Source organism: Nannobrachium achirus, assembly GCF_963921795.1.
Source record: "Nannobrachium achirus genome assembly, chromosome: 19".
Lineage (NCBI taxonomy): Eukaryota > Metazoa > Chordata > Actinopteri > Myctophiformes > Myctophidae > Nannobrachium > Nannobrachium achirus.
Window position 1 is genome coordinate 7,503,698 of NC_137826.1, and position 10,554 is coordinate 7,514,251.

Sequence of the window (10,554 nt, forward strand, 5' to 3'; positions counted from 1 at the left end):
CCTTTTGAGATTAATTTGACAAAGTCAACTTGTGAAAGTTGTCCATCTTTTTATCTGAAGGTACACAGGGTTGATGAATGAACTAATTCACAACTTAGCATCCTCACTTGAACCTTTCTACATACAGTACAGAGCCGACCCCATATAGAGTGTTGAATGAATAGGCTATACTTATTTTTGTGTTTAATTCCCAAGACCCGTCCGTTACGGGATTATAATACAGTAAATAGAACAAAAAGATGAACTCGCTTAAACCAGAGACAAACCTTGCTTAATCCAAACTTTTTCCAATATTGGCTTGTCTTTTAAAATGTTAAATGGTAAGTGGTGCATTTAAATAGCACTTTTATCCAAAGCGCTATACATGCATGCACATCGGAAGCAATTATGGGTTCAGAGTCTTGCTCAAGGACACTTTGACACAAACTCTGGGGGGTCCCAGGATCTAACTGGTAGCCTTTTGGTTCCCATTCGGCCGCTCAAATGTACGTATATGGACCCATGGCCCATTTGGTTCCCTTTGTACTGTAGGCCTACACTCTCAAAGTTAGGATTTTAAAGTGTTATTTGGGTCCTATAGATATAAAAGATTATAAATGGGGCCAAATGCTTATTGTCGTTGTCGGGTGCAAACCTCGTATCTCCAAGTTTCAAAGTTGTACGTTCTTTCGCAAAGTAAAGCCCTGCTTCATTGTACAAGGCCGTCGCACAAAAGTAGTGAAAACAGCAGATCTACAAGCACACAACGCCTCGCGGTGCAAGGCGTTGTGTGCTTGTAGATCTTCTTTTTTCACTAGTTTAAATCATTTTTAAAATGATAAATGCAAAACCAACGGTTTTGGACATACAAGGTTTTCACCCGACAACGCCCATATCAAACTGTAAATGAAAAAGCTCGAGTACAGGCCTCAATTACAGTTTGGCCTCCCAATAGTGCTACTAATGAGGTTCTGATGGATAGAAATGAACTGTGTGGTTACATTGTGGAGGTTTGGACATGGCAGTGAGGCGGGTGCATGTTGGGCTGCTTTAAACACATGCTATTTTTATGTCCACATTATACAACTAAATCACTGTAGAACTACTGGGAGAGGAATGACCTTTGGACAGCATCACCGAGTGCACAGCAACACACACACACACACACACACACACACACACACACACACACACACACACACACACACACACACACAGAGGCACGCACAAAGGAACATGTAACGGTTCTATTAATAATTCTGTTAGTCTTGTGGTCAGTCTCTCTCTCTGTGTGTGTGTGTGTGTGTGTGTGTGTGTGTGTGTGTGTGTGTGTGTGTGTGTGTGTGTGTGTGCGTGTGCGTGTGCGTGTGCATGTGCGTGTGCGTTTGCGTGTGTGTGTGTGTGGGCATATGTTGGGTGTCTCCAGAGATGCTCAGTGTTGTCAGTTTAATGTTGACAGTTGATACTCTACTGACTGTTAGACAGCTGCCTGTCTGGACCTGACACACTGCTCCTCTCCTCTCCTCTCCTCTCCTCTCCTCTCCTCTCCTCTCGTCCAGGTGTTCACTTTTTGTAACGCAGACAAGCAACACACGTGTGTCATGTACTCATGTTACACACCACACACACACACACACACACACACACACACACACACACACACACACACACACACACACACACACACACACACACACACACACACACACACACACACGCCAGCACACCCACGTCGGTACAGTCACACGCGCGTACACGCATATAATCCCTAATAACAACTGATATTCAGCTGTGCGCAATTTATTTGGTGGTCAAAGTGGAAAGTACCAGACATCCATCACACACACACACACACACACACACACACACACACACACACACACACACACACACACACACACACACACACACACACACACACACACATGCACGCACGCACGCACAGACTCGGCGCACATTAACACCCCACAAATGTACATTGTGCACTCACAGGCACATACAGTACACACACACACACACACACACACACACACACACACACACACACACACACACACACACACACACACACACACACACACACACAGAGCGTGGGTGTGAGTGGCAGGCTTTCAGGGCCATGTTGATTGACAGGATAAAGGAGTGTAATTGTGTCATTAAAGGGAAACACAGACAGAGTTCTGTTAAAAAGAAAATGAAAGAAAAGCCTTAAGATAACACCTATAGGCTCATTATCATACACACTGTCTCGTCTCAGCCCCTATACGACAGAAAAAAACACCACACCATTAGTTGTCTCCGTTTCCCTCATCTCACATTTGCATCGAGAGAAAAAAAAAACCTTTTTTCCCCCCCCAACCATCAGCCACCGAGGCTGACGACTTCACTACCTCACCTTCTACTTAGATAGATCTTTACTGGCTAAATTGATGTACACCCCTTTACAATTTAGCAGAAAAGAACCTTCAAACGATGCTGAACCACACAGTCAAATCCTTTAGTGTACAGTACAGTATGTTATGATTTTAATTGAGTACATAGGACCATAATGGAAACAAGCTCTTAGGGCTTCTTTAGTCCCCCCAGGAATCCGCGGAGAAAAAATCTTTATTCCGCGGAGAACAATCCTGATTCTGCGGAATTCTGCGGAGAACAATTCTTGATTCCGTGGACATTAAAAATCAACCTAAAATGACCAGTTATCAAGCTAAACATTATATAGTTCTAATAATCAAGTAAAACCCTTCATGAAATAGCTACAATTAATTGTAATTAGTGGTTAGAATAATCGAATAATCATTTTTGAGAATAAAAATCTAATATTAAATCTATTATTTTTTAATTGCTATTGTTTTTAATAATTAGTTTCTGTTGCAAAGACTATATTGTCATCCAAACCATGCCCATAGTAACCACATTTCCTGTCAGTCTACCCTCCAGGAACAGTGAGGGTCCCTGGACCCCTCTAGAAGCTGTGCTCTACATAACATAACAGAGCAGAGGATGCTTGCGTTGCCTTGTCTTGGAGGCGGTGCAGCAGACGCTAGCGTTGCCTTCTGGGCCTCCTGGCTGCAGTCTGGCTCTCTGTCTGCTACCTGCACTACTGATTAATGATCATTTGTTCTATTGATTCATCATGTAGCCATGCTGTTGTATCCACTGCACTCCCTCTCTCTGTCTCTGTCTGTCTGTCTCTCTCTGCCTCTCTGTCTCTGTCTGTCTGTCTCTCTCTGCCTCTCTGTCTCTGTATAGTCTCGCGTAGCCAGACTGTTGACTCCTGCGATTTGCAAATACTCCCATCATACAGTCTGGGGCGACGGATATCTGATGATGAGTATCATCATTATCACTTTTAGAAGCGATAAAGTGGATGTGAAGCCTCCTCCCCACTTCCGTTTCATTTTGTTGCGCACATTTATCCCAATGTAAATAAAATCTTCTAAGCATATTTAGCTTGCTGCTTAACCACAACCTCCGCCCCCTGATTTCTCACTTGCCCCTCTTCTAGCGCCACCAGGAGGTTGCCGACCTGACGGTCGCTTATCTCCCGATTAGGGAGTCTTACTGGTAAAAGTAGATCTGAGTTGTCTCTGTACATTTTTTGTCCACACCAAATTTCCTTGCCAAAGATATCCGATATACGGCTCACAATGTGTTGAGTTGCAACTGGGGTCCAGCTTAATGCACTCTTCATCAAGAGACTCTATATACTGTAGCATTCAGAGATTGTGGAATAGTTGTCTGGCTACGCGAGACTCTTTGTCTCTACTGTATGTCTCTGTCCCTCTCTCTGTCTCTCCATCCCTTCCTTTTCAGTATCCCCTACCCTTCTCTCTTTCTCTCTGTGTATGTGTGTGTGTCTATCTGGTCGAGAGGTTTCAGGTTGTAAAATCTAAGCAAATCTGCATAGACGGTCTATGTGCAGTTTTGCCAAAGTGTTTATGTTTTTGTGTGTGTGCGTGTGCGTGTGCGTGTGCGTGCGTGTACAGTGTGTGTACACACACACGTGCATGCATGCTGTTAGATCCACCATTATACGGGTCTATTGTCTCATTATGGAAGCTGTCAATTAAAAACCCAATGATTTGTGCTCTTTCTCTCCCTCTCCCTCTCTCTCTCTCTCTCTCCCTCTCTCTCTCTCTCTCTCTCTCTCTCTCTCTCTCTCTCTCTCTCTCTCTCTCTCTCTCTCTCTCTCTCTCTCTCTCTCTCTCTCTCTCAGCGTTAAACGAGCCGACTATAGACTATGGCTTCCAGAGGCTTCAGAAGGTCATTCCCAGACACCCTGGTGACCCCGAAAGACTTCCCAAGGTACACACACACACACACACACACACACGCACACACACACACACACACGCACACACACACACACACACACACACACACACACACACACACGCTACGGTACATGACGTTGTGCACACACATCACGTCGCACCACGGCGACTCGCTGCGACCTCGCAGAGATCCGCTATGTTCTCACCGTGCACTGGTTAACCCCGCATGGAGGAGAACGTGTGTGTGTGTGATCTACTTCCAGATCACTCACACACACACACACACACACACACACACACACACACACACACACACACACACACACACACACACACACACACACACACACACGCACACAGGCACACTCGTAAATGAATCATTTGTTCATCAGCTGCATAACAACCAGCCGGAGCTCTTTGTATGATGACAACAACACATGTAAACAATTAGCAGCGCTTTAGTACAAAGCACTGTCATCTCAAAGTGCACCGCTCGCACACACACACACACACACATTCAGAGGGTGTGTATTGTTTGCACGTGTGTGTGTGTGTGCACGCTTCTGTAGTTCCAATCTACGCCTGTGAGAATCACACATGAAAGTGACTGCGAGTACATGGTGCTGGTTTAGGGTCAGAAGTTCACGACCTTTTTTTCATTAGCTTTTTACCCCCTCGTCGTCCCAATTTAGTCGTTAAGCCAATTCATTCCTCCCCACACACATTTGTGTGTGTGTTGTCACTGCTGTTGTATCCTACTGGCTCACCCTGCCAGTGAGGAGCCCCCACCGGGAGGACATTGAGTCTTGGTCCTACTCCTCCTGCCCAACAATCCCTGCTGACAGGTGCCGCCCCAGCCCCTAGGACAGGGTTCCCCAAAAGGTGGTCCGCAGGGGGCTACTCTCTGGCCCCCCACCAACCCCAGTAATAATGGTGGTATAAGAGCAGCAACAACACTAGTATATCGTCGTTGTCGGGTGGACACCTCGTATTTCAAAATGTGTACGTTCTTTCGCAAAGTAAAGCCCTGCTTCATCATGCAAGGCCGTCGCACAAAAGTAGTGAAAACAGCAGATCTACAAGCACACAACGCCTCGGTGCGAGGCGTTGCGTGCTTGTAGATTGGCTGTTTTCACTAGTTTAAATCATTTTTAAAATGATAAATGCAAAACGAACGGTTTTGGACATACAAGATTTTCCCCCGCAACGACGATAGATGAACTGTCGCTGGAGTAGCGGGAACGCCACCGTCGCCCCCTGCAATGTTGTGGCCCTCGGCCTGGTACCCTAGTAGACATAATTCGGCCCTTGAGGAAAACTAATTGGGGAACCCTGATGTACAGTAGACGTTAATGTAGAGAATGCTAGACGCTTGACAAAGCCAGGTGCACGGCAGTGGATTCGAACTCCCAGCCTCTGTGTTGGTGGGCAGACACTTTACCACTGCGCCACCCAAGCACCGGCAAACTTCGGTTTTTAACCACTTGAACGTTCTAGACTTGGTAAAAGTAGACCTGAGTTGTCTGTCTCTGTACTTTTTTTTCTGTCTACACCAAATCTCTTTGCCAAAAATATCCGATCTACGGCTCACAATGCATTGTGTTGCAACATGTTGTGAGCTTGTAGATCGACTACTTTTGGCTAATGTTCTCCCCAGAATATGGATAATAATGCATGGATGCTGGGGTCCAAATGGTGCATTTAAAAATGCCTTTCTCAAAAGTGCTTTACAGAGTTCCCACATTCCCACATTCAATTCAGTTTCAATTCAAATGGCTTTATTGGCATGAGAAAACATACGTTTACATTGCCATAGCAGAAGTGTACACAATACAATACAATACAATACAATACAATACAATACAATACAATACAATACAATACAATACAATACAATACAATAGAATAGGAACATGTGAAAGGAGTGTAACAGTGTTCATGTATCAAGGTTACATGCTGGCAGAGCAGGGACATATCGTCGTTGTCGGGTGGAAACCTTGTATGTCCAAAACCGTTCCAAAACCGTTTTTTATCATAAAAAAAAAAAACTAAACTAGTGAAAACAGCCGATCTACAAGCACACAACGCCTCGCGGTGCGAGGCGTTGTGTGCTTGTAGATCGGCTGTTTTCACTACTTTTGTGAGACGGCCTTGTCTGATGAACCAGGGCTTTACTTCGCGAAAAAACATACACATTTGAAACTTGGAGATACGAGGTTTCTGCCCGACAGTACCGATATACAATTGGTCTTGACATTCACACACACACCAACGGTAGAGGAAACCACCTAAGGCACCAACCTGCTCGTCGTGAGCAGTCAGGGGCTCAGCGTCTTGCTCAAGGACACTTTCGACACGCAGCCGGGGTGAGCCCGGGTTCAAGCGGGGAACCTTTCCACTTCAAAAGGCCACTCTGTACGTTCTGAGCCACTGTCGGCCCACCCTGCCTTATGAGAAGTTGTTTTGTAAGCCGCATACAGTCTATAACAGATGCTGACTCACTGTAGTGCGATTCCCACAATGACTTCTGACAACATTTTAAAGGCATCTGTGAGTTCTATGGATTTCTTTTTTTGTTATTACAACATGACATCACCGTGAGCCGAGCGTTTAGATATAGCTGTGCTGTTTGTGTATGTGTGCCACTTTGTGTGTACGTGTGTGTGTGTCTCTCTCTCTCTCACACACACACACACACACACACACACACACACACACACACACACACACACACACACACACACACACACACACACACACACACACACACACACACACACACACACACACACACACACACACACACACATGCATTTTTCTATGCATACATCCAAGGACGTGCAGAGAATGTTAGAGGCAGGGGCTGAAATTTCTAAAAGGGTTTTTGGTTGAAAATATCGAAAATAGCAGAGTCTGCTATTTTTGGTAGGTGATACCACACTGAACTAAGCATAATCAAGTGAATACTGGAGATGTGGCGTAACGGCATGGATCTCTACACAGAGATGGCAATTCAAGTTTCAAGTTCAGGAGAGTTTGGAAGAGGCAATTCTCTTGAATGCTGCCTTCAGGTATGGCATGGAAAGAGGGGCATTTGCATTTATTTCACCATAGTAAACACTGCATTCATGGTCTGGGCGCTTTTTAACAGACGGATAAAAGGGGCAGGGGTTCAAGCCCCCTTTGATATCTGTGTGCACATGGCTGCATACATCTCTGTATCTGTGTCTGTCTGTGTGTGTGTGTGTGTGTATGTGTGTGTGTGTGTGTGTGTGTGTGTGTGTGTGTGTGTGTGTGTGTGTGTGTGTGTGTGTGTGTGTGTGTGTGTGTGTGTGTGTGTGTGTGTGTGTGTGTGTGTGTGCGCGTGTGTGTGTGCGTGCGTGCGTGCGCGCGCGTGCGTGCGTGCGTGCGTGCACATGCAGCCCGGCGAAGTACAGCGTCGCGTTCAACTTTGAACTCGTCACGCTGGGTGGGCGCGGCGGGGGTCGTGTCCCCAACGAACAGCTGTCGCGCCATTGGCCGTCTTCCATGAAGGCTGGCTGGCTCTGGTCCAGGATTGGCTGTGACAAGCGGTGACCTCATCATCAAAGGACAACGGGGGCGCGCCGCGCTGGCCTCTCCTCCTGGCATGGTGTGATGATGTCACCGCCGCGCCGCGCCGACACCCTGGCTCCTCGCACATGTGTTAACAATCACTGTTCACCCACTGTTTGCTATCGCCGTGGGAACGCCGCTCCGCACACACACAACACACTTGACACCTCCGATGTGTGTGTTGTGTGTGTGTGTGTGTGTGTGTGTGTGTGTGTGTGTGTGTGTGTGTGTGTGTGTGTGTGTGTGTGTGTGTGTGTGTGTGTGTGTGTGTGTGTGTGTGTGTGTGTGTGTGTGTGAGAGTGTTTATGGATAGGATTTGGTGGATATCCAGGGAATTATAGAGTAACACAAACATTATATTGTTGCTGTCGGGGAGAAACCTCTTATCTCCATATATATATATTTTTTTTCGTAAATTATTATTTCCCTACTTGGTCATATACAGCAGATCTCCACAATAGCTCGTAACGTGGGGTTTCCACCAGGCAGAGACATTACTGTATGTGTGTCGTCACACATATATCACACACATAACTTTTCAGGCCTTGACCCCCAGAATAATCATATTTTAACCGGGAGCCCCCCCCACCCCCCCCCCCCCCACCCACCCTACGAGCACTAAGAGTTGAGGCATTACATTTTTTACCAGTAAGTCTCCCTAATCGGGAGATAAGCCACCGTCAGGTTGCATACACAAACTTTAGAAGGCAATGGTAGCCAATCAGGAGGGAATATGGGAAATGGGACAGATCCATGTTGATGACATGACTGTAGTTTGCGGGATTTTAGGGCAAAATCTGAAACGGGTCTATTGTGAAAATAGCAGATCTACATGCTCACAGCGCCTCGCGTTGCGTGCCGTTTTCACAATTGCTGCCTCTAATATCTGACATTTTGGCCAATGTTTAATTTGTCATTTTAGAGGTATTAAAAAGTCCTTAAATTGTCACTTTAGAAATGTGCAGATACCCTCTGTAATATACTTAAACTTTATGTTGGTTTGTTTACTGTTGAGTGAGAAAACAATGTTTCACATTAGTTTAATCATCTGGGGACCCCATAATACTGTGGTTCCCGACCCACAGGTTGAGAACCACTGGTCTGGTTAAGTGCTTACATCACAGCAAATCATTAGCAGTCCACATAATAAATAAATACATACAGAAATGTTCAAACATGATGAAAAATAACAAAGATATACTGTATAAGCTTTTACATTTGCTTGATTCTGGGATTCTTGCTACATTACGAGGTTAAAACTTTTTAAGGGCCAATATTTCATGCTGAGAATAGATTTGACATTTACTAGTAGTTCAGGTTAATGTTGTCATCAAACTGACATTCAGAGATAATTACTTGTTGAATAAAATAGCCTCACCATAGAATATGAATGAGTATGAGCTTGCCCACCCAATCTTAGAAAATGTCACTAGATTTTAGGCTGTGGGGAAGAATCACACAAAGTTTTCCATTAGTGTTTTACAGTATTAATTAAATAGTTGTCAGATTTAAGACTGTTTCAGATTCTGTGAAAGATTGCATTATGACCGGGAACGCATCTGTGTATTTTTTATACTTTGACTATGAAGAAACTTTTTTTTTGCAAATCTTTGAATATATATTATTTTAAAGCGAACATTTTTAACTAAAATCTTTGCTTCTGGGGGGTCCCTGGAGCGAAATATTTTGAGATGGGGGTCCACGGTCAAATTTATATAATTCTAGGGGTCCTTAACAGTCGATTCTATAACAAGAACTTATGAGAGGTGTTTCATACTTACAGTAGTAAGTGTGTATGTACACGCACACATGTGTGCACGTGTGGCACTGTTGTTAATAGTAGACAGGTCATTTGAGGAGTTTAGTTGTTGCTTTCAAACACACACGCATGTGACTCAGTGTGATGTAAGCAGTGCAGGAAATGATATAAGCCTTAAAAAGAGTGTGTGCTGTCATGGACACTTGGACAGGGTCAGGATGACCTTCCTGTAAGGTCTGAGTCAACATGGTGACTCACTGTTTATACTCAACACACATAAACCTGTGCATGCATGGCACATATACTATGCCAGGGGTCTTCAACGTTTTCAGGCCAAGGACCCCTTAGTTGAGAGAGAGATGAAGCAGGGACCCCCCACAACCTGTTCATAGATTCCATATAGTTTCATTGTTTGACAGCACAATCATCAGTGTATTTTGGATTCATGTCAGTTTGTGTTTTCAGATATTTAACCACTTGAACTGTCGATACTTAATAAACTTGATCTTTCACTCAGTCTTAGTCTGCTCTTTTTCCCCTCTACACCAAACCTCTTTGCCGAAAATAGCCGATCTACAAGCTCAACTTGTAGATCTGCTATTTTTGGCTAATGTTCTCTGAATATGGATGATAGGGTTCAAGTGTAAAAAAGGAGGAAACAAAGTTTCTATCACACAAAGATTTGGAGGACCCCCTGTAGTAACTCTGAGGACCCCCTAGGGGTCCCGGACCCCCTGTTGAAGACCCCTGCACTATGCTATACAGAAAGTAAAGCCTGATTTATGCTGGTGTAACAACAACACGCTGGCGTTGCGTGCAGAGAATAGCAGATACAGTATACTGTACAAGCTCACAACGTGACACGAATGTGAGCTTTGTAGATCTGCTATTTACTAACCTGGCACTTGGCACAAGTGTGCGGTGTGTGGAGTGGTGTGGTGTTGG

The 10,554-nt window shown here is 44.9% G+C and overlaps 1 pseudogene across 1 annotated transcript in view; it reads left to right on the forward strand.

The window, feature by feature from the left end:
- Positions 1-10,554, forward strand: part of LOC308304333 (transcription factor COE1-like) — a 173,138-nt pseudogene that overhangs the window by 136,068 nt on the left and 26,516 nt on the right. The window contains exon 11 of the transcript in view: positions 4,199-4,287. The product of the transcript in view is annotated as a transcription factor COE1-like (transcript). The remainder of the gene's footprint in view (positions 1-4,198; positions 4,288-10,554) is intronic.